Below are 25,621 nucleotides of genomic sequence, written 5' to 3' on the forward strand. Positions count from 1 at the left end.
AGAATTTTGAAAGAAAATGTCACAAGTTAATGAAGATGGTGAAAAAATATTGGGTCCATTACTCAGACACTTTTGAAGCTATACGAGAGAATGAGAGATTAAAGGTCAAAATTAAAGAAGACATGAAGATAAATTATCCTCAAAACTCAGAGTATGCATGGTTTGGACACGAAATATTGAAACAACACACAATATGGGCTAATAAGTTATGCTTTGATATGATGAAACTTGATTGTGATGTTACACATGTATTGCCCAACATCCTCAAAGATGGTTTGCTAATCCCACTACTTAAATGGAAATCATTATTGCTCATTCTAGGCTAGTCACTTAGAATTGAAGACCACAAATGACATGGCTAATCACATGTCAATGATAACAGACATAATGGCCCAACAAGAATTTTCAATGGAAGTGTCAACAAATTATGTGTATGTTTACAAGGATGATGACTATGCCAAAAATTTGTATGATGTATATAAATTCATAGAAGATTAAAAGGGAAGTAATGATTATTTTTTGTAATATATGTAAATATTGTTGACATTATGTCTTTTCTATTATTAGAGCCACAAAAAGGGAATACACTTATCAATTTGGTATACTTCCTATTTATTGGTAAGGATCAGTTGCCCAATTTCAATAGTTTCTTCTAAAGGTATTGTTGAATTAATTCTGATATGGTTCCTCTCCACAAAGCAATACTTTCCTTTATTGTATGATGATAACATCTAATTGAAATAAATTTAACTATAATTATTCGCTATTGTAGAAGACATATTCCATTTCATGTCAACTATTATTGGTTTCTTGTGGCCTCAAAACCATGCAAACATTTTTAAAAAAGGAAAATAACATCTATATTCAACTAACCATAGAAAAAAAATGTAACACATACCAATTTCATAGCAAACAAATACTTCATTTGCAATTTGTTACATCCATTCATTGGATTTCTTGCATTATGTAGTGTATCAAATGAAATGAGCAACAATGTACCTCATTTTAATAACTTACAGATCATATGGCATTATGATTGAAAGTCATCTAATATGAAGGATTTTACTTAATAAGAAAAAAACTTCAATCCATCCATGACATTTATTGCATTTAGTCCTTTCAAAATAAGAGCAACAATATGTATATAAAAATGGAATTTCATTAACATATTGAAAAATAAAGTGGATTCATAATGATTTATAAGCATTAATAGTGAACAAAATATATTCTAGATATCAATTATCAACACACCAAATTGTCAAATGTAAGTGGCAATGGTCTCCTTTTTTTAGAAGAAATTAGTTTATATATCCAAACATTAGGTTCATATGGCATTTTTTACGACAGCTAGGATTTGTCATTGAAATGAATACCAACCACATGTGGCTATAAATATTCAATTACATATGTGCATCTAACCACATTTTGATGCACCTTCACATCCGTGTGTTGAAGATGGGGTGGAACTTGGTGGTTTCCCTCTATTAGAAGGCAAACCAACCACCTCATTGTACATCACCTTCTATCCTTCACTATGACCTCTCAATGCATCTAACATGTCATTATACATATGGGTTGACTTGGAGAATATCTTCTTGTTCACAACAAGTGATTCTTTCAAATTGTGTTTGATCAGCTAATGTTCATGGAGTTGAAGATAATACTCCATATTTTTCTCCTTAATATTTATAAGAAACTTGTTGAGATCTTTTTTTTTTCATCTCCAATTGAGCATTTTTCACCTCCAATTCAATATTCTACAACTTTAGGTTGTTATTATCTACTTCACATGCAACCAAATTCTCTAACAAAAAAGATATATGTTTCTCTTGAAGTGAGCTATTGAACCTGTCATCTAGTGTGGGGTCATATGAGCCTATTGTACACTCGAAAGTGTCCCACTCTAAACCCTTCTATCCAAACGATTCCATGAGTTGGAATGTTTGAATGCCGGCTTAGAGCTCCCTATCCACGGAGTGCAAGAGAGTGTATTTCAAGTTCAAGGGCTCTCAAATGAGCTTTAGAGATACTCTTCTTGCTAGTAAACCATGCAATGGGAGGTTCCAAAGACAAGATGCAAGAATGCAAATGTCCCAAGGAGTTCCTCAAGAATGCAATGCAAATGAAGATTAAGCTAGAATGAGAATGCAAAATGCAGCTATGCTAGAATATGAATGAGAGTGTTACAATCCAAATATTAAGCTATGTGAGATTAAGCTACATGTAAAAATGAAAGCTATGCTAAGCTAGAATGCCATGGATGAGAGAATGTAGACAAGAAATAGAAGTTCTCCACAAAGCTCCAAAGAAACCTGTTAGAAAACCTGCAGCATAACAATATTCAAAAATGAGGATCGGATTGAGGGGGAAAGCTCTCTCCCTTTTAAAGATGTATGGATGGTAGAGATCAAGATGAAGATGGTGGATGATCAACGGTGGAATTTGAAAAGAGGAGTGATCCATGTGCACACACAAATCAACCAATAGAATATAAGTTGACTTGTCATATAAGACAAAAGTCACAAAGCCTTTTCTTTTAATTGCAAAATAGAAAAAAGACTTTATGTGTGCACTTTAAGTGGGTTAGAAGAATGGGGTCTTTTATTTAATTAAAAGGGGACATGTTCTTTTAATCAAATAATGAACTTAGGATAGCATAGTCAAACTATAGGTTATAATCAAATAAATTGATTATTAGCAATTTGGTCTAGGTAAATGATTAAATTAATTTAGCCAAAATGCTGAGAAGGGGGCTAATAGTCTAGATGACCATTTTTAGGTGATTACACCTATATTATCATGACTATTGCATGTACCCATCACACCATTAGTATTTGATACACCCAATGAAGGCACTTAATCTGAACTTTGTTGTTGCCTCCTGGTCAATGAGTAGTCCATCTTTCCATGCTTCCTAGAAGTAGTAGACTCTCACAATCCTACAAACTTAGTCATGGGGATATTAGATCATGATTGATTGGGAGCTTCTTTTCTGTAGACATCTTTGTGACTACCCATGATTGCATCAACATATAAGAACTATGCTTATATTCTTATAATGAATTCTAACAACAAATCCCTTAGAAATAAAATGAAAAGAAAAGGTACAAAAAAATAGTAGAATACCTGGTCAATATTATCTAGTGGAAGTAAGATTATCCACTTAATATAGTGATAAGATCAAATCATCTCAAATTTATTATTTAATATCTATCAAATTGAAGAAAAATATTCAAAAATTTATGATAGAAGTCATTGCACATTTGAACTAGTCATTGGATATATTATAAATTGAAATAATACATTGATTTGCATGGATTTATTTATTTTTTGTGTTTCAATGCCATTAGTTGGCCAGGTGAGTAAAATAACACCTTTCAAAAACTTGATTAACTAGATGGTGTAATCACCTAAAAATGGTCATCTAGACTATTAGCCCCCTTTCCAACATTTTGGCTAAATTAATTTAATCATTTACCTAGACCAAATTGCTAATAATCAATTTATTTGATTATAACCTATAGTTTGACTATGCTATCCTAAGTTCATTATTTGATTAAAAGAACATGTCCCCTTTTAATTAAATAAAACACCCCATTCTTCTAACCCACTTAAAGTGCACACATAAAGTCCTTTTTCTATTTTACAATTAAAAGAAAAGGCTTGTGAGACTTTTGTCTTATGTGACAAGTCAACTTATATTCTATTGGTTGACTTGTGTGTGCACATGGATCACTCCTCTTTTCAAATTCCACCGTTGATCATCCATAATCTTCATCTTGATCTCTACCATCCATACAATTTTAAAAGGGAGAGAGATTTCCCCCTCAATCCTCATTTTGAATATTGTTATGCTACAGGTTTTCTAACAGGTTTCTTTGGAGCTTTGTGGAGAACTTCTATTTCTTGTCTACATTCTCTCATCCATGGCATCATGGCATTCTAGCTTAGCTTAGCTTTCATTTTTACATGTAGCTTAATCTCACATAGCTTAATAATGGTATTGTAACACTCTCATACATGTTTTAGGATAGCTCCACTTTGTATCTCATTCTAGCTTAATTTTCATTTGCATTGCATTCTTGAGGAACTCATTGAGACATTTTCATTCTTGCATCTTGTCTTTGGAACCTCCCATTGCATGGTTTACTAGTAAGAAGAGTATCTCTAAGGCTCATCTAAGAGCCTTCTTATTCTTGAAATATACTCTCTTGCACTCTGTGGATAGGGAGCTCTAAGCTGGTATCCATGCATTCCGAACTCATAGAATCGTTTGGATAGAAGGGTTTAGAGTGGGACACTTTCGAGTGTACATTTTTGGCGCCCACCGTGGGGCATGAATCAAGTTTCTAGCTCCATTTGCTTTCATTTTTTATCTCTAGTTTTTTTATAGCAGCATATGGGATCTAATCAAGTTCTTTTGTAGAATTATCACTTTGGTTTTAAGGCCAACCCATAAGTAGATTGGTTTGAAGGCCAAAAATCTAGTTGGTTTAAAAATTTGATCATATATTTTAAACCGCTTGGAGTTTGGTTTTGAAATTTTTTTTGCAGGTTTGGTATGTGTTCAAAATGTTTTAGTCTGATTTTTAGAGCATTTTAATATGATTTTTGGAAGTTATGATTTTTTCTTTGTTTTTCATAAAAAGCCATTTCTGATCACAAATCAGTGCATTTTTTGGAAAAACTTACATTTTAAAAAAGCTTTTTGAACTCTAAGAGAGGTACTCTCTTTGTGTTTTGACTTTTGAGGTCATATTAGGGATCAACAACCCGATTTGATAAATTTGGCCTGTTTTGACAAAATTGGTCTCTAGGGAGCAAATGAAGAGATTTTTTTGAATTTCTTGCATTTTTGGAAAGCTATCTAATTTTTAATAGGGGTATCTTCTTTTAAATTCTGTTTTTGGCTCCGAAATCATAGCAAAAATGTATAATCTTATTGACTAGATCAAAAGCAAAGAGTAAAAATGAGAGCATTTGTGATTAGTTTGCCCTTTCTTTGCATGCACTTGATTGGAAGATAACTTGGATATTTGAGGCAACTAACCACTTTTTATTTTAGTTTTTAATGTTATTTCACACTAACTTGTGGTGCTAACAAGTTGTGATTGTAGGTTGCCATCCTTAAAAAAAAAATTGAAACATTGCATAAAAAGAACGCATGTCAAAGCTTCAAATGCACAAGAGCTACTAACGATTGTTTGCAGGGCTGCCCAACACATAAAAACTCAATTTTTCTTGTTCTTTACTTTTACATGTGTGGCATATACTAGTTTTTTATTTTTAGGCACATTAAAACTTACAATTGGGATCTTTTGGTGATAGGAGAGTATGCTCTTCACCCTTGTCGTGAATTAGAAATCTTGACTTACCATTTGATTTCAAGAGTAAGAGGCAACTAAATCTTTTTGGCGTGTTTGGGAGAAAATGATTTGAATAGGAGAGTATGGTCTTCACCCTTGTGGTGAATCAGAAATCTTGACTTCCAAAAGTTGATCCACTCTTTGTGTAGTTTAGAATCTTTTAGAGGGCCTGCTCTCGGACAACCTGAGAGGAACGAACCAAGTGGGGAAAAGCAGATTACCTAGCTCTTCCAACCCACTATAAACTCAAGGCTATCAAGGACACAAAACCTTGGTAGACATAGTGATTGTCTTTGCCTAGTGTGATCGCTTATGGGATTTCGACCATAGGGAGATCACTAGGCAAGAATGCTTAAGGTACTCTTGTGGTCGCGAGATCGATTACTCATCACAAGGTGAGGTGTCTCGTAATTGGGAGCAAGAGGAACACTATGAACGGAAGCCCTATCTAAACACCTTAAGTTAGTAACTACCTTTTTTAGCCGCTCAACTTCTTGGTGCAAGGATCGATCCCAGTCGACTACCCGGATCACCCCAAGATTTTACACTCACCATATGTGTTCCCTTGGTTATGCATATGGAATTTCCATGACAAAGCCAATATCTCTTGTGGGAAACCACTTGGTGTGAGGAAAAGGAGCATCAAGCATGGGCCAAGTTGTTGAGTAATGAACCATGTCCTTTAGGTAGATATTACTTGATATGTTCTCGAATGTGGTATACCTATGAAAATGTTTTGAACATACACATGACGATAATTCTCTGGAATTCTTTTGAGACCTCAGATATGCTTGTATCATGCAAGGTTGCTTTGTCCCTTGCTTGATTGTTTGAAGACTACTCCATGTGTCACTATCTTGCTTGGAAAGAAATTGCTTTTGAACATCAAACTTGCTATGCTATCAACTATTGTGAAAGTTTGTCAACCAAGTCAAAATGTCAAGTGCAAACATTTTCTTGTGTTACTTACTAAGGGAGTTTTCATCATTTGGCTGTGATTTGTTATGTCTCTAGTGCTTAAAAATGCTTAAAGTGGCTCTTTGGTCTTAGTGCTCTTGGTCTTTTTGTCTTCATGGTCTATGCATGCTTGCTAGTTATCCTTTTGCTAAAATTGTTACCTTGATTTCTTGACTACACTCTTGGGTTGGGAAAGTTGTTCACTTGTCACCCTGCTTGCTCTATTTATTTGGCTATTTGGGCATCTTGCCTAGCTATTGACTTGAGTCATTCATGTCGTAAGTTTCTTGGACATATTGTTTGACAAGTCACTTTAATCTCTCTTTACTATCTTGGCAAGTGAACACTCTACCTCTCTAGTTTGGACATCAAGTTATCTTGTGTCACCCTATTAGCTTCCTCCAGTCTCCTTCATGCTTGAGTATCTATCTATCACTATTGAATTCAAAGCTTGTGCTACCAAACCTCAACCAAATTTATATGATCATTATATCCTCCATGTCACTAAAGAGTTTCAAGATCTATATGTGCAATACAAAGAAATAGAAGAGACAAATGATCTTTCTTACCTTCATCTCTCTAAGCACATGATAGAAATGAAGTCTAAACTTGAGAAAAGGTTAGAGGAGAAGATTGCATCATTACATGAATCTTCTTTAAGATCTTTACATGCATGTGAGTCACCTTCTTTGAGGTCATCCTCTTCTTCTAGGACTACATGCTCTACTTCAAGACATCAAATGTCTTTATCTTCTAGATCTAAAAACCTCTTTAGAGGACAAGCAAGTGATACCTACTTTGAGCCTATTCCAAAATTTCATGATGGACCTATCTTTGACCAAGATAATGATGAAGAAATAAATTCATTATATTCACTTGAGAAACAAAAAGAAGATCCTAGACATGTTTCTAATAGAACTTTTGCTCCCTTGGAAAATTCTTATGATGACACTTTGCAAAAACTTCGTGGCAATAAGATCATCATGTTGCCTAAGTCTAGCTCCTATGGAAATCCTTTCTTGGATGATTATTGTGCTTATCATCAATCTAATGACCATGCTACTTTTGATTGTATAGAGCTTAAACATAAAATCCAAGATCTCATTGATGATGAGATTGTTGATCTTGGAACCTCTAGTGACTCATGTGGTGAAGATACTTCTCTTGAGCAAGATTACATTAATGAACCTATGTCTAGTAGTGGCTCCATTACATCTTCCACTTCTTCCAACACTCATGCATCTCCCAACACTTCAAAGCTTTCCAACATGCCTCTATCAAAAAAGGAACCTAATGCTTTCCACATTGACTACGTGTATCCTCAAGGGCTACCTCTAAAAGAAACTCAAGCTAACCTTCACTTGGTTGCAAACCTTTTCCATGCTACCAATCCTAAACATCCTCAACCTTCATGCATTACTATGCCTAATCCAAGAATTAATCCATTCACTCTTCATTCTCCCTTGTCCTTAGAAGTGGCTCCATGTCAAGAGGACTCTCAAAAAGAAAAAGCTATAAATGTCAAGAAAGATCAAGATCAAGCACCCTTTCATCTCTTTCAAGATTTTTCTCCTCCATATCCTATGTCTTATCCACCTCCTAAGTATGATGAAGATACCACTTCCATTATCTCCCTTGAGCTTACTAAAAAATATGAGAAAATTTCTCTTCATATGCTATCCAAAGCTACTCATCAAGATCAAAGCATCCCCTCATGTTCTACTTCTCCAAATCCACTTCAAAACTATGCTCAAGCTTAAAGTGCTTCTTTTAAAAATATTTTTCCTATCAAAGGTACTCATGAGTCTATTTATGGCTTTGACCATGTTACTCACTCTAAAGATGTTGATATCCCTTCCCACTATCCCTTTGCATCTTCTAAATCTATCCTTGGTCCTTATCCATCTAAGCTAAAGCATTCAAACCTTCCATCTATTTTGGTTCCTTATGTTCCTCCATATCCTACATTCACTCATAGCTCATTCTCTAGCTCTCTTATATTACCTCAAGATCAACAAAGACACTCATCCTTGATGACTTTTCACCCATCTATACATCTAAACCAGTCATATCATCCTTATTCATCCATAAATCCCAAGTCCTTTGGAAGTGAGAATAAACATAAGAATCCATTGAAAAAGAAAGATCACTATGTCCCACCTAATCTACATGTGAATGCTAAGAAGGAGAATGCACAAAAGAGACCGCAAAGGTCCACTACTCAAAGACCTAAACCAAAGAAAATATGGGTTCCTAAATCCATCATTATACAAAGGCACTCTCAAGCACCCAACGAACGAGGAAAATCTAAAGCTATGTGGATTCCCAAGTCTCTTTTAAAAGACTTGAATATTAAAAATATTTCAAAGTTTACATTCAAGCTTCCAAAGGATTCCATTCCATCTTCTTCCAAAAATCTTCCTAAAATTATTCCAAAGCCTTCCACTCCACTTTTTTCCAAATCTCTTCTACCACCTCATACATCTAAACCTCAAGCTACTTCATCCATGATTCCTCCATCATTCCAATACCCTTCAAGGTGTGTGTCAATGTTGATCTTGTACAATATTTCAACTACCCTCATGAAATCCTCTAAAGCTTACACTAACTTTCTATACATGAACTATTATCCTCCATATACTCTTCCTACTACCATTTATCTTTCATCACCCTATCAACATCTTTGAGCATACCTTTCTATGGTATTGGCTTATTATGACTTATCTTTCCTATAGGAGCACTATCTACATTCAAAAAGCTTGAGCTCTTTCTAAAATAAAAAAATAAAAATAAAAATGAAAAAATGAAAAAAAAATGAAAATGTGCCTTGGTGAAAACCACTTTTTGTGGCACCTTGGTAGAACAAGTAAAGAGAAATAAATTTATCCTATGGTGAAAACTACATCTTGTGGCACCTTGGATAACTACCATGATGAAAACCTGGCTAATAGGCATCATGCTTAATTCTTCCATCATCCATCTATCCCCTCTTCTCTCTTTGATCTTGACAATGTTGAGCTATCTCTGCATATTGGCTATCTTATCCACAAGATTTTCTATTGTGCTCTCCCATTCACTTATAGCCTCTATCTTGAGCTTTATTCTTATTGCTCTATCCCATTGCTATACTATCTAGTTGACCCCTTGGTCTTGATCATAATAAATGAAACATGGTTCTCATAGGTCTCTTGACAAATCTACTCTTTTGGACTACACACTTCATGCTATCTCACTTGTTGGATTCATTGCTTATCCTACATGCTATCTTTCTCATTACTTCCATTGCTTATCCAAAATATGCTTCATATGACTATTTTAGCTCTTTCCCTAGCTTGGGTACTCTTGAGGAGTTAGTCCTTGAGGATCACTTTCACTTGCTTCATACTCTTTTTTCATCCATCTTTGTTTATCCACTGGCTCGTTGCTCCATCATATCCTATACCTTGCTAGACATTGGGAGAAAATGACGTGATCTTACTTGAGAACTAGTGATATCTAAAACCTTCTAAAAAATTCCAAAAAAAAGCATATATGATCTTGAAAAAAATCCTAAAAATCAAAAAATGTCTTGAAAAAAAGATCTTCTTAGTGAAAACCTAGCAATAGGCACTTTTATGTATCACCAAAAAAATCAAAAATAAAAAAATATAAAAAATTGTAAAAAGTCCTGAAAAAATCTGTCAAGTGGTGAAAATTTGGAAACAGGTGCTACTTGAGACCCTTGCGCCTCTGTCTATCAGTCCCAGTCACCTATTTTGCTACACATTTCCTAGCTTGGAATTGTTTCTTGTCCTCGTCTTGGGGGCACAACTGCTTAGCCTATTGAGGTATTCTTGTGCATTAGGGTTTCTTGGACAACTCAAAAAATAGTGTTTCTCAACACTTCCCCCATCTTGACATCAAGTGTTTTTCAACACTTTTCAAATAGTTTACCTACGGTCTCTGATGTTGCAATATTTCTCACTATTAGAATCAAGTCTTGAATAAATGGCCAAGTGACTTACACACACGCACTTTAACACTTAAATGACTGAGCTATGCTGATATTTATCTACTTTGTGTGTTGTCTATGATGCTTTATTTACTATATGTTCCATCCCTAATAGTCTTTCAAGGATGTCATTGACTAGAAGACTGGGGGCATGGGGCATGTCTTCTTGATTTCTACTTGTGGGTATACTTTGTTTGTCTATAGTGTTGTAAGCATTTGTGCTTGTCCTATTCAATACTTTGACTTATAAATGTATCATCCTTGACTATTTTGCAAGACCACACTTGGGGTTTATCCTAGTGCTTATGCCTTGATACAGGTGTAATCTTGCTAAATTAAACTTAGGGAATCTAATCACGTAGTTATCTTGACTTACATGTCTCTGATGCTTAGATTGGATTTTCACATACCTATCTGATATCGACCATATTCATATCCTCATAGTTATACTAGTGATGGTTGTAGGATCTCATGATGTCCCTAATAAATGCTCAATGATGAAATTAAGAGTGTAAATGTTATGCACTTCTTGCTGGTAAACCACTTTTCATATTAGCTTGCATTTTAGGTTCATTTTCTAGCTTAGTCTTGCATTCTTGCATATGGGGAGAGCTCTCTCTTCATCTTTTCATAGACATATCGGCTAACTCCTTTCATATATTTCTTTACTTTCTTCTTGTTCATGTCCTTTACCTTCTTAATTTTTCACTTCATCTCTTTTCTATCTTATCATCACATTATATAAAGTTTTGACCTCTTAAATAATTTCAACGTCCTAGATTCATTTTCGAGATCGAAATCCATATTCAAGTTCATCTTGATGGTCACAATTGTCTTTTAAAATTCTACTTTATTCTGAGGAGTTAGCTGACCTTTTGAGGTCTAATCTCCGAATCATCACTGGGGCATCTTCATTTCTTCATGTCTTCATCATTTCCATACTTCATATCTACTTCAATTCACTGTTTCATGTCTAAAATCACTTTTCTACTCATTTTGACCTAATTTTTATGCTATATCCTTCAAGGTCAACTCTAGCCAAACTGGGGCATTTTATCAGTTTCTTATAGTCATTCTTGGGTTCTAATCATCTATTTTTCATCTTGGAAATTTTTATATTCTAATTTTCTCATGTCTATCCAGTTTCTGCATCCCCTTACCTTATTTCAATTTTGATCCTGAGGGGGCAGAAATACTCTATTGTTGATTATTATAGCTATCTATTTCTTAGGAGCATTTGCAGAAATACTCTGTCACTGATTGCTATAGCTATCTATTTCTTAGGAGAATTTTTTTGATCTGCTCACTTGCTCTTGATCTATTCACTTTGCTAGGTGTTAGAATTTTTTTTGGATCCTAACATCATCTTCCTAGTGTTCAGTACTACCGCTATCTGGATGTGCATTTAGGACTTGCTATCTATTTCTGCATTTCATTCTTCGAAATCAGATATCTATATCTATCACCACCTACTTGGCTTTCTATTTTATTTGACATAATGTGTTACCAGATCGATCATGCATTAGTCAAAGAGGGGCAAATGTAATCACCTAAAAATGGTCATCTAGACTATTAGCCCCCTTTTCAACATTTTGGCTAAATTAATTTAATCACTTACCTAAGCCAAATTGCTAATAATCAACTTATTTGATTATAACCTATAGTTTGACTATGCTATCCTAAGTTCATTATTTGATTAAAAGAACATGTCCCCTTTTAATTAAATAAAACACCCCATTCTTCTAACCCACTTAAAGTGCACACATAATGTCTTTTTTCTATTGTACAATTAAAGAAAAGGCTTGTGAGACTTTTGTCTTATATGACAAGTCAACTTATTTTCTATTGGTTGACTTGTGTGTGCACATGGATCACACCTATTTTTGAATTCCACCATTGATCATCCACCATCTTCATCTTGATCTCTACCGTCCATATGACTTTAAAAGGGAGAGAGCTTTCCCCCTCAAAGGATACATCCTCATTTTGAATATTGTTATGCTGTAGATTTTCTAACAAGTTTCTTATGAGCTTCGTGGAGAACTTCTATTTCTTGTCTACATTCTCTCATACCATAGCATTTTAGCTTAGATTCATGTTGCATGTTAGTTTAGCTTCTATTTTGCAATAATCTATCTCACATAGCTTAATATTTGGATTGTAACATTCTCATCCATGCTTAGAATAGCTGTATTTTTTATATTCATTCTAGTTTAATCTTTAGTTGCATTGCATCCTTGAGGAACTCCTTGGGACATTTGCATTCTTGCATCTTGTCTTTGGAACATCAAATTGCATAGTTTACTAGCAAGAAGAGTATCTCTAAGACTCATCTGAGAGCCTTCTTACTCTTGAAATATACTCTCTTGCACTCCATGGATAGGGAGCTCTAAGCCGGCATCCAAACATTCTGAAGTCATGGAATCATTTGGATAGAAGGGTTTAGAGTGGGACACTTTTGAGTGTACAGATGGCTACTATGAGTTAGATGAAAACCACTACAATTCTAGTCTACCTAGTTACAATGGTTGTTATTTCACAATTACAACAATATTCAAATACCATTTAGTATGTTAGGCTTCAATGAATAACATTAGAATAAGACATTAAATTAAAGAAATCAAGATTTTTAATAAATATTAAAGTTTGGTTCACGGAAATTTTTCATTACCATATGAGTACAACTTGTTACTGAACACAATGCTTACTTAATTACAAACATAAGAGGCCACATCAACTCTATGTGTTAATCTCAAATTGGTTTTGACAATTGAGTGTCAACACACTTAAGTCATTCACTAAGATCATGTCAAACTAGTAATACATGTTGAGTATGATATGTAAATACAAGACTGTGCTGAGCTGTAATGAGTGTCAAGTCACTCATGTGCTAAGTCACTCAAGTGCCAAGAAGACAATACATGCTAAGTGATTTAAGTGTCGATAAATTTAGGTGTTGAGTCAAAAAATGAATTACAGTATGTGCCAAGCATCATATATTAGACACATTTGTTTGTGATTGCACAAACAACTATCTAAACCATTTTTCAGTCGACCAAAGGGTAGAATACAATATTTTGAAGATAAGGATGAATTTATAAGTAGATTTCCTATGTAATTACATGTAGCCAATTAGGTAAGGGGAAGGATTAAGTAGCAAAAGGATGACTCCTAGCTATAGATTCATACCTAACCCTAAGTCTTCTAGTCTTCATAAGGAGGACAAAACCCTAAACTTCATAATGAGCATGTAAGGAATTGAAGTATAGAGAAGCTTACATGTGAAAAATAGAGCATTCATGGAGACTTAGAAGTTATAGAGAGTGAATTTTAGAATTAGTTTGAGAAGAACAAAGGATAGAGGATACAACATTGACACACTAGATTAGAGGGGATCAAGAAGGACACTGTATGGATTTGATCTTTAATCAGGCAACTAGGGTTGATCACAAAATCTATGTTGAAACATCCTAATAGTGGATTTTAGTTAAATCTCCTAGGTGGAGTAGTCCTAATGAACTATTATAAATCCTTTATTAAGGTGACTTTCAAGTGGATGTTCTAAAGTCCTTTAGCCAGACACACTTTTAAGAGGATGTTTAAATCCTCTAACAAGGTGAGACTTAATAGTCCTTGTAAGCATTTAACAAGGCAAGCCTTTCACAAAGAAAATCATGTTTCATGGTCCAACCATTGTAACCTTAATTGGCTACACTTTATTACTATAGTAGTGAAGAATTGTGGGTTTCATTAGCACCCTAGTTTTACCTTCTCTTTGGAGAGTTTCTAGGTAATCATATCAGGTGTCAAATGTGTGATTGCTTATGTGTTTACATGATTTACATGCATGTGTTTTACATGTTATTTTAGTTTATCTATTGAATGCATGAGATGAATGAGTGGTGAAAAGTTTTATGGGTTCATGATTCAACTGCTGATTCACCACCTCGTATTTTACCTTTCCTACTTGTAATTCCAATAATTGGTATCAGAGATAAGTTCTCAAAAGAATAAGTTTTGCACCTTAGAGGAAAGATCTTAAAATGGAAGTCTACAAGTTGGGAAAGACCATAGAGAACTAGGAGATTGAATTACATCTCATACTACATCAACTAAATGAAGCCAAAGATGCTTTAACAAGTTCCCTAAAGAGAACAAAAGAGATTGCTATAGCAAAAAATGACACACAATACAAAGAGATTGACACCACAAAGCTATTTGTAGATGGTAAATCTAGTGAATTCAATCCAAAAATTATAGATCTAATGGAAAATAATAGAGCACAAGATGAAGAGATTAGAAACCTCACATTAGAGCAAGAATCACAAGCCATACTACTATGTGAAGTGACTAAATGAAAGAAGAAAGCTATAGAAGGCAAGTCTATGATTGAAGAAGACAAAAGAATTTTGGCAAACAAATTGGAAGAAAAGTCAATAGTATTATCTAAGATCTCAATCATGAAATTGGATACCTTAAGTCAAATAATGAATGCTCATCATGAGTTGAATGTCAAGGACATTGAGATAACTACATTGAAGTTCCAGAATGAATAATTGTAGAATGACCTGAAAAGAGAAAAGGAATTTGCTAATAGTTTTAACAAGCCAAATGAAGCCATCAAGTACTTTGAGCAACTACTAAAATCCCTTAGATCCAATAGAGATACATCAAGACTAGGCTACACAAGCACTAAAGGAGGAGAATCATCCAAAGCTACTGAGGAAAAGAACAACAAAGGTAAGAACTCTAAACCTATTGGTCATCATTGTGGTAAGAAAGGACATACAACTAATATGTGTAGGAGCAAGATTACAAATTAGAATGTTAAGCCTAGGAACATGACTCATTATTACAAGTGCAAAAAAAAGGTCATTAGGCACATGAATGCAAAACCAGAACCATGCATGCACCAAAATTTGAAGGCCACTGCTACAATTGTCAAAATTATGGACATAGAGCATTTGAATGCAGATCCAAGTCCACATGGTCATCAAGCAAGGCAAAAAAGGTAAGAAGCTATGGAAACTCTTATGATTGGGATTATAATCCAAGATATAGCTATCACTATTGTCAAGAATATGGACATGTACTAAAAACTACTTTAGGACTCATTTTAGTGGCAACTACAAGAGATGGTTGAGTCAAACCACATGTTTTAACTGTCAAAAGATTGGTCACATCAGTAAACATTGTCCAACTAGTTCCAAGGCACCAACTTGTGAATTTAATAAAGGTAAAGGCAAGGCAGATGTAGAACACATCATGAATGAGATGAACAAGACATGGAAGAAGAAGGATGTTGGCAGTACATCAAATGGAGAAGGGATCACATCACCCAATGGGTCAAGTGGTCACACTTCATCAAACTAAGCAAATAGGAGGTATGTGGGGTTGATACTTAAAGTGTTGCATTATACATCAGTTCCAAAAGAAATTAGCACTAAAAATATTACATCAACATGAATTAAGATGCAAGAAATTGTGAAAAATTCAAGGTTAAATCTTCAAGTTTTCATATTATTGCCTTGCATGGAAAGTCTTCTATGTATGCCAGGTAAAATACAAGTTAATGCTAAACTACTTGTCAAAGATAGTTAGATTTGACCTTATAATAGTTGCTAAGTGAGGGAAGTCTCTATAGATGCCAAATGGAATATAAATTATGTTGATGTTGAGTTTACGACTGTACAAGTACCAAGCATTATATGTGAAGTTTTGAAGGATATAAGGTTAATTTTCATGCATTTTTCATCACTACGAATTCAAGAAAGAGGAAATAGAGAAAAAAAGGTGATTCACAATCCAATTCAAAGTGTTTGCAATGATCCTAGTGATGATCCAACTTTAGTTCATCAAATTTTTGAGGTATTCTTCATAAGCTAAGTTACACAGTTTAAAATTTGTTAAACCCTAGCTTGACAGAACGGCTTCCAGTTCAAAGAATGTGAAGGAGAAAGAAGTTTTTGATGTCCAATTAGTTATTAATGAAGTTAAACAATCAAATTTCAAAGTCATTACAAACATTGCCTATAAACATGACCTGTTAAGCGCATTATCAATTATTCCACCTAAAGTCATAATGGTCCAAGATGTGAGAAAATGTTACAACTGAAAAGTAGGAGGTATAAGTGATATGAAAATAAGGAAAGCTTATGATAAGTTATGTGAAAATGATGTCTTAAAGGAAGAATTTAAGATTGTGGAGAGAAAGGGTTTGACCCATGCCCTAGATTTTCCCATGGTTTTCAAAACAAAATGGATAAAAATAGTGTTAAGTAGGATACATGATTGATGCCCATGGTTGGAATGAGGATCAATCAAGATTTCAAAGTGAATTGTTCATAGGGTGTTTGGTTTTCCAACCCTAGATCAGCCAAAGACCCTACAAAGTGATTCAAAAGAAGTAATTGGGAAGAACACATGAGCTAAATGGAATAAGGGAGGAATGACAATTGATACCATCACTGATCCTCTACTTGATTTTTCTATTAGGATTATTTCTCATAAATTCTATCAGTCAAGAAAGTTAAATAGTATGCCCTGTATTACAGTTGATGTTGGTTACAAAATTGTCAAGAAAGATCATACTTATGATCTTGTAGAACTTCAACTACAATAGATAAATGAAAACCTAGGTGCCATCAGGAAGAGAAAAAGTGCACAATGTAAATTTGGATCAATAATTGTGTGCATATTTTTCTATGTATAGAATTAATTTTCATCCTTTAGCAAAATAGACTAGAAAACCAACAGATCAGTGGTTGTGTAAATCAATGAATATATTGATTAGATGGGTCAAAACTTTGAAATAATTATGGAAAGCTATTTTGAAAACTTCAAGAAGTCTATGAAGTAGAGGTTGAGGATACTTGTCTCCTTAGTTGAACAATACTGCAATGACATATGTTTTTTTGTGGATATTGATTACACATACATACATGCAACAATACTAAGGGTAAGATGGTTAAGACCCCTAGGCTATGAAAGCAATGTTAATGAAGCCTCAATTTCCATTACTGAACACCTTATAGAGGAGATTGATAAAAGTGCTAAGATATTTGGTAACTATGATGTAATGAATTCCAAAGTTGAAATGGAGCTAAAGATAGCCTCCACATTGAAGAAGAAGAAGATTATAAAAAGGATGAAGAGGAAGAACAAGAACAAGCCCAAGAACCTCTTTCTTTGACCCAAGGCATGGGTGAGGACATTGAAGAAGAGGGTGCTCAGGAAGCAGAGGAAGCACCAAAATAGGCAGGACCAAAGAAGATAAAGGTCAAAGCTCATCCTATGAAAAAGATAAAGGCTAAAAATATTTTCAAGCCAAGCCAAGAAAAGCCTATAGCACCAAAAACACAAGGGCCACTATACGAAGGGCCAAAGAGCAAGCCAAGGCTACTAAACAAGAAGGGCCAAAGTAGAAAAAGAAAAGGAGAAAATGCATTGCACAACTAGAGACTGATGATGAAAGGAAGGAATCAGAAGATACAAGCCAATTTAGAGTGGTAAGTCATCTACCAAAATCTAATCTTCAGAATCTTTGTGGTAATGTTAAGAACAATGTAGATTTGATAGATTTGAAAAATATTGATTTTGGGAAACTTAGTAGAGAAGAAGAAAATTTGATTGAGCAATAAATATATGTAATGATTTCTAAATTCAAGAACACTCCACTTGAATTAGATAATACAAAGCCTCAGAATTTGTATAATATTGTTTTTGATTAGGTAAAACAGGTTTTATAGGGATCCTGAAACCCAATTTTTTACAACAAAAAGAGCGAGATGAAATAGACTAAACAAAAAAAAAATTGCCACAAAAGACTAGAGACAAAAGAAGGCCTGAAGCCAAAGTACAAAGGCTAGAGATAGAAAAGAAAAGCCAAGCTCAGGATAGTGTCCATCCCTGTCCATGGCTTGTAGGGTTTCTGCAGCATCATTGTCCTTCTGACTGGCCACGCCCTCCTGAATCCTAGTAGAAGTGTTCATTTGATTCCCCTAATTCACCTAGTCATTGGCCTCTTTTTGAAATTCAACTCGGTTGAATCCATGCTCTATGTTCTACTCCACATCCCTTTCAAGGCTAGTTGTAGTCAGATAGTCCCCTAGATTGACAATATTCTCATTCAAGGTGTGAAGGGTGTCCACTATCTGTTTGGTGATAACCTGGTGGACATAATCTAGCCTTTGGACCTTCTGCTCAAGCTGGGTGAGTCTGTCATCCTGATGGTCATTGGAGACCTGGCCTCTGTCTTTCTCCTGGCTCCCCACCTTTTTCAACCATGATTTCATTCATCTCCTCTGGGGGCAAAATGGGAACCTCCTGAGGTGAATTAGGTAGGGTGGGGCTAGGGGTCACATCAATAGGGTCACTGGGATGATCCTGGGGTAGGGCCTGGTTCACTTTTCTTTTCTTACGGTTAACCTTGGGGTCCATAGGGGTCGCCACCTCCTTGTCATTTTCTCTCCCCTTATCTTCTTCCATCTCACTTTCCTTCCCCATCTCTGAGTCCTCCTCCTCAAACTTTGTATTAGACTCCACATCATCACTAACCTCTTTCACCTCCTTAGGATGAGGAGAGGGGGGAATAGGGGGAAGACATATAGGGCTATTCATGCTAGGGATGAGGGGATCACGGGTAACAAGGATAGCTTTTCTTGAGGTGTCAATTTTCTCTAATTTCACTACAAGCTCATCCCTAGAATTAGAACTAGAAGTGTCCTCCAAGGAACTACCCAAATCCCCAATGGTTTTACCTCTAGTTTGTGTTTTCAAGAACTCATAAATTAGAAGCAAGAGACCCTCATGGAGGGCAAGATTTTTGACAGGGCATTTGTTGAATCCCTCTATATTCTTGGCCATGGAGGTGAAAATGTAAAAAGGAAAAGAAATTTTCACTTTTTGTCTAAAATTATTTAACAGAACAAAATGATGGGTCCTGATTCTATCAAACCTGGGGTCAAGAGTGACATATTCAATGATAATCTTGAGAACATACCTAGAGAAACAAGTGGCATAATATTGTTGAAAATAAGTGGCATTATTGTTTAAACCTAGAGAAACAAATTAGAGAATCCACACTAGCCCAAGTGATGCCAGATTTGACAAAAGGAAAAATTTTCAAAGCAAACAAGCAATGTGGTGGAAGGTTTGCACCCAAATATAGGGCATTTAGCATCCTTCAAAACAATATTGAAGATGTTGTCAAGAAATCCAACCAAATGTGGAAATTAATCTATGGATTGACAAATGTTAAAAAAGAAGAAGAAGATCCCTTTGAGGGAAGAAATAATGATGATGACAAAAGTGATGAGGAGGAAGAAGATATAGAAAAGGATACTACTATGGAGGAGACACAAAAAGAAAAATATGGCATTGCTACAACTGAAGAGTAGTGGGAATAACAAAGTGTGCATGACACATAGATACCTAGCATGAGCCCTCCACATGACACATGCATGCTTATAGAAACTATAACTATCAAGGATGTTCCTAATAATTTAGCTCAAAATATCAATCCTTTAACTACAAAAAATTTCAAGAAGATTCTTGACGAATCCACACTACAAGCTAGATTATGTGAGAATCCAGTATTAGTTAGTGTTGATGAACTTTAGAAGGTAGTAGCTAACATTACAAGGGATAAGGTGAACACACAAGAACCATCTCCTAGCATTCCTTTAGCTATTAGTGCTCAACCTTTAACACAAAAATTAGTAGATACATTCACAAAGGTTTTTACAATAGATAAAGTTGATTTGGAAGAACAACAACAAACTACAAGAGAAGAAGAAAAGGAAACACAATAGAGAAAATAGGATAGAAAGATAGTTCTGTACCTACAACACAAACACAAGGTGCAAGTTAGATCATTATAATTGACCATAACAGATCTAAAGAAATTAAGGACATACCAAAGGAGAAGGAGCAAGAGGCCACTCAAGCATTTGTAACATTACCAACATTTGGCACTCCTACAAAAGTCTTTCAGAAGTTGGGCATTGAAGTCATACCATTGTAGATCTCAACACCAAGTTTATGCTCCTCCAAGGTTGCTAACGTAATTCACTATGAAGATGTAACTTTGGATGAATAAATAGTGATATCTAAATATGATTATGCAACCATAACATTAGAATAGATAGACATAATGCCACAAGCATTGGAAAAGAAGAAAAAATAGGAAATACTCAGAAAGGAGTATAATAGACGCAAGCATTACAAGAAATCAAAGATATCTTCTTAGATGCATTCAACTTGCAAACACTTGAAGAATCAAAGCCACTATTGGAATAGTTATTAGAAATTGTGGAACAAGTGAACAATGAAGACTAGGACACTAATGCAAAATGTTTGGAATGGTCTCAAAGGAAATTTCAACAAAAAGTGAATGAAAAGATATCTGGTGATATAACACTAACACAAGTTGAATTGGCTACAAAAATTGAGAAAGTGAAGAAGGTACTTGAGAAAAATTTATCATTGTACACCAAATTGTGTGATCCCACACTCTTCACACAAGAAACAAGTCATAGAATTCTGAGTCTCAAGAGTAATTCAAAAGTCTTAGGTATGCAACTACCTCAAAACCTAGCTCAGAGTGAGAAGCATTTTCATTCATTTCTTTAATCACAGAGTCAATTAGCTATGTTAACAATAGAAGAGGCTAATATGAGAACCAAGTTGATTAATATCCAAGCCCCATTTACACCCCATATGGAGATACTCCAGAAAGAACTAGGATTTGTAGAAAGATTGTTGAAGAAAGATCCTAATCTTTCTACATCAGATGGACCAGTTCACCTTGTAGAAGTGTTATCAATCCAAATAAATTCATTGGATGTTGCATGTGATAATTGGGATGATGCTCTAAAAATAATCATGGAGGTGCAAAAATCCTTTTTGTTCAGGTACACCATCAATGTATAGACCCTTTGACATTATTGTAAAAAAGGGGGAGATAAATAAGAAAAAGGGGAGATGATAAAAGAATAGAAAGGAGGAGATAAAAGTGAATGAAAAGGGGTAGATAAACAAAATAAATCAAAGGAGGAGCAAACAGAACAAAAAAAAAAGAGTATATTTGATAAAAGAGTATCAACACATTGAAGACAAAGAGTATCAACAAGAGACAAATCTACTTAGAATGGAGAATATATTTTTAATATAGATCAGGCACGTTAACTCAAGGGGAGCTATAAATTTTGAGGCATATAGTCTATTACACAATTTTAAAATTTTTGAAATTTTGTATATAAGCCAAGTTGTGAATGTATTATACTCGAGAAGGTTAGATTGATTATGTAAAGTTAAAGTGTTTTTGACACTCATGTCAAAGGGGGAGATTGTTGATCTTAGATTGGTTTGTAAAATTGAGTGTCAACACACTTAACTCATTCACTAAGATCATGTTAAACTAGTAATATATGCCGAGTATAATATGCAAATACAAGACCATGCCAAGTTGCAATGAGTGTCGAGCCACTCATGTGCAGAGTCACTTAAGTACCAAGCATACAATACATTTCAAGTGATTCAAGTGTCGAGAAAATAGTAGATACTAAGCAGTTTAGGTGCCAAGATAGAAATAGAATTATAGTATGTGTTGAGCATCAGTAATTTCAAGTGCCAAGCATGACAAATTGGACATATTTATTTGTGACTACACAAACAACTATGTAAACTCCTTTTTAGCTAAACAAAGGGTAGAATACAATCTTTTGAAGATAAGGATGAATTTTTATGTGTATTCCCAATGTAATTACATGTAGCCAATGAGAAAAAAGGGAAGGATTAAGTGACAAAAAGGATGAATCTCAGTCGTAGAATCATACCTAACCCTAAGTCTTCTAGTCTTCTTAAGGAGAAAAAAACCCTAAACTTTATAACAAGTGCGTAAGGAATTGAAGGAGAAGTATAGAGAAGCTTGCATGTGAAAAATAGAGCATTCATGGAGAATTAGAAGTTATAGAGAGTGAATTGAAAAATCATTTTGAGAAGAAAAAAGGATAGAGGACACAACATTGACACACTAGATCAGAGAGGATCAAGAAGGACATTGTACGAATTTGATCTTTAATCAGGTAACCAAAGCCAATCACAAGATCTATGTTGAAACATCCTAACAGGTGATTTTAGTTAAATCTCATAGGTGGAGTAGTCCTAACAGACTGTTGTAAATCCTTTAATAGGGTGACATTCCAAGTGGATGTTCTAAAGTCCTTTAGCTAGGCATAATTTTAATAGGATGCTAAAATCATCTAACAAGGTGAGACTTAATAGTCCTTATCCTTCAACAAGGTAGGCCTTTCAATTGTAACCTTCATTGGCTACATTTTATTGCTATAGGAGTGAAGAATTGTGGGTGTCATCCCCACCCCAGCTTTACCTTCTCTTTTGAAGGTTTCTGAGTAATCATATCAGGTGTCAAATGTGTGATTTCTTATGTTTTTACATGATTTAGATGTATGTGCTTTACATACTATTTTAGTTTATCTATTGAATGCATGAGATGGGTGAGTGGTGAAAATTTTATGGGTTCATGTTTTAACTGTTGATTCACTCCCCCTCTTAGTAGTTTACCCTTCCTACTTGTAATTCCAACACTATGTGTAGAGATGTTCCTTTCACATTCTTCAGTCCCATGCATATTATCTAGCAAAATGTCATGTTTTTACAAAACATTACTAAACTTCCAACTACACGTGCATGGAAGAAAAAGACTATTTAATTAAAACATATTATGACCTACATTTGCATGAACTCTAAATATGCATCTTTAAAATTGCATCCACATTTTATGTCCTTGATGATCACACATGAGTTGCATGCATCAGTGTAATCCTCCTTGGACAAAACCATATTTTCTTGGTTTCCCTTTTGCTTTTGTCTTGTTTCTAACATTTATTACCTTTGCATAGACCATAAGAGTTAATGCACAAGACTGACATAAACCTAGCCAATATATTAATGAACAAAACCATGCAAACAAATAGTAAGTTTCTATGAATAAATTATTTAGTGAACTAGATCCACTGAATGTTTTATATCATAGATGTTCCATAGTTGAATGGGTTCATCAGCTTCTAGAAAGATATCTTCAAAACCCAATCCATCAACATAAGGACTTCATTGAAACAAACTTTCATAAATTTTATTGGGACATTCATTGTGGAAGTATAGCAATTTGGAATCATATCATTACTTAATACCACACCCGAACTAACGAGCATGTTACCTTGATAAATATCAACATGGTCCCTAGGGATGATAACTAAGCATTCTACATCATGGGAAGGAAATTGTAGATTTTCTGACTACAAAAAAGCCATCCACATGTTCATTAGATACAAAAACCAACAAATTTCTACAAAACCAAATCTAAGTAAAACCAATATCGATTCACTGCCATGTTCAATTTCTCCCTCCTGTACAACACAAGAGTTTCATTCAATGTCCAAATCCTCTATAGCATCTTCCAAGGATTTTGAAGGGGATTATGGATTTACTAACTACAAACTAGGTGTCCAAATGTTCACAAGAATATATATATATATATATATATATATATATATATAGATAGATAGATAGATATATAGATAGATAGATAGATAGATAGATAGATAGATAGATAGATAGATAGATAGATAGATAGATAGACAGACAGACAGACAGACAGACAGACAGACAGACAGACAGACATAAACTATATTTCTCTTTTATTTACCTAAAGAAATGGTTACAATAGTGAAGATCTAGGAGTAAAAGAGGATTAAGGGAGTTTGGTTTCCACTTTATATAAAATTTTAATAAACAAATGCATTTGCAAAACATAGTTTTATATGAATGAAATGTAACATGCCCTTCAAATGAAGTGCAAATGTTGATCCTAATCAGTCGTCACCAATAGCCTAAACACAACTAAAAATAAAATAATTATAACTAAAGTAGAATCACACCATACAAAAACCCCAATATGATAAAAACCAATTATGACAAATATTCCACACAAATTTAGATTTCCCTTGTTGTACATTAACAATAAAGAGTAACAAATCAACATTTTTAAAATATGCAACACATATTTTATGCATAAATCAAAATACATACTTTGAATGGTCCAAGTGAATTGGAAATAAGAGCTTAAAACAATATATAATTAAAAAAATATAAAGGAAATGATTGCACATTTGGAATAAGCATCAATTCTAATTTCATTGAAAAAGGGCAGATTTTGACCAATGGCATCAACAATGCTTAGTAACCCTACTAATGACACTGTGTACACTATTCAATAAAAAGTGGAGACCATTGCTAGTTATGATGGCATATGAAGAAAGCCCTAATGTTTTGACACTATTTTACCCTTCCTCTGCTATCTATTTTGGGCAACTGAGAAAATGCTTTCATAAAATATATGGCACCTCTTGGGGTCCTTGTGTACCATTGAAGGGGTGATACCTAACATGTGAATTCTAAGGCTACATCTTTTAGGTATAGGAAGGGAATTGCTGGATTCTTTAGCCACCTTCAGCATGTCTTACACTTTAGCCTAAAGATATGCACACAAGTTGGATGAGTGCATCCTCCAAATAAATGGCATCAATATATGTAGACATCAATAAATGATTAGTGTAGGAAACAAAAAAGAGATTCACTAAACCTTTTGCTACTCCAAATCTATATTAGAAGACAAGTTACTGATGTTCCACACTTTAAAAAAATTTAATGAGTCACTTAAAACTTTAGAAAAAGAATGAGGGTAAGGTAGCCTCGTAGTCGGGTCAACAATCTCCACAATTTTGACTTCTACAACCCCTACATAAAGTGATTTGTTGTGGCACATCACATCATTTCCCACACCTTTGATGATACCTTTACCTACCAATATACCCTAACATTGTAGGTTTACATGATCACCAATACCATAAGAGAAAATTGCTTCATTTTTGCCTCCCTCGTCATCATCTACTCCTTATAATTGTAAAACATTTTTAGAGGAAAACTAGGTTGTCTGTCCCAATTTTAATTATATTGTTCCTTACAAACAGAAATAAAGGATGCATTTTTCACTTTTACTAATTCACAAGGACTCAACTTATCTTGCATATCTATTTGACTTTCCATGCCCATTTCCAAAGGTGAAGGTTTTTGATTATCTGATGGGTGCAAGCTTATAGTTCCAACTAGCCTTATGTATTACTCAACCAAATAATCATGGTACATCACAAAATCTCTCCTCGCTATGTCCTAACCCAAAAAATTAGAAAAATGCTTTCTCAAATTACAATAACTCTAAACCAAT

The sequence above is a fragment of the Cupressus sempervirens genome, chromosome 3 (assembly GCF_028749045.1).
Source record: "Cupressus sempervirens isolate cs-2001-9-10 chromosome 3, ASM2874904v1, whole genome shotgun sequence".
In the NCBI taxonomy this organism is placed as follows: Eukaryota; Viridiplantae; Streptophyta; class Pinopsida; order Cupressales; family Cupressaceae; genus Cupressus; species Cupressus sempervirens.